This window comes from Fukomys damarensis, unplaced genomic scaffold (assembly GCF_012274545.1).
Source record: "Fukomys damarensis isolate Sample0158 unplaced genomic scaffold, DMR_v1.0_HiC HiC_scaffold_10, whole genome shotgun sequence".
Lineage (NCBI taxonomy): Eukaryota > Metazoa > Chordata > Mammalia > Rodentia > Bathyergidae > Fukomys > Fukomys damarensis.
In genome coordinates this window covers 32,730,954-32,731,742 of record NW_022900922.1, presented here as the reverse complement: position 1 = coordinate 32,731,742, position 789 = coordinate 32,730,954, and the positions used below count along the sequence as shown (strand labels likewise).

Here is a 789-nt window from a genome sequence, read left to right as displayed (position 1 = left end):
GTTTGATTCAAAGTCATATGAACATTCAGTTGTTCTAGCACCATTTTGAAGAAGTTATCCTTGCTTCACTGCATTACCTTTATACTTTTGTTAAAAATCAGTTGCCATATATATATATATTTCTGGACTCTCTATTTTGCTACATTGCTATCTTTATGACCATACTATTTGTCTTTGTTAGTGTGATGTTGCAATACATTTTGAAATCAGGTTGTGTTAGTCCTTCAGCTTTGTTCTTGTTTTTTAGTTTTTGTTTTTTTTTTTCTGGAACCAGGGATCGAACTCAGGACCTTGCCCTTGCCAGGCAGGTGCAGTGCCACTGAGCCAAGTCCCTGGCCTTCAACTCGGTTGGCTGCGCCATCGCCGGGGGCCTCCAGCGCACCTGTGACTCCCCTCGGGCCCTTAGCGTCCCGGTGAAGCCGGGGCGGGACGGGGGAACGCACCCGGGCCCGCCGGGGCTCTGGCCGAGGGGGCCTTGGGTGGAGGAGGAAGGTAAAAAACACGTTCTGATCACGTCCCCGAGTGGACTCTGGGTGACCGTGAGAGCCTCCCCCTTTTCCCCTGGGCTTTGGGGGTGGAGGTCGGCGCTCTGGAACTTCAGCGACGCGGCGCTGTGGCCTTAGGCTGGGGCGGGGCCACCTGAGCAAGCTGCAGCGGGGTTTTGTTTCGCAAGTAGTTTGGGAGGCAGGCAGAGCGCGAGTTGTGACCTGTTTTCTGTTTAGATTATTTCCGGAGCATCCCGATCCCATTCTCTCTCTCTCTCTCTCTCTCTCTCTCTCTCTCTCTCTC

The 789-nt window shown here is 52.2% G+C and overlaps 1 protein-coding gene across 1 annotated transcript in view; it reads left to right on the top strand.

Annotated features, from left to right (window-relative positions):
• The first annotated feature begins 444 nt into the window (after positions 1–444).
• Dsp (desmoplakin) overlaps positions 445–789 on the top strand; it is a 42,447-nt gene continuing 42,102 nt past the window's right edge. Inside the window, exon 1 of the mRNA XM_010622822.2 lies at positions 445–492. The gene's annotated coding sequence lies outside the window, so the exon portion shown is untranslated. The remainder of the gene's footprint in view (positions 493–789) is intronic.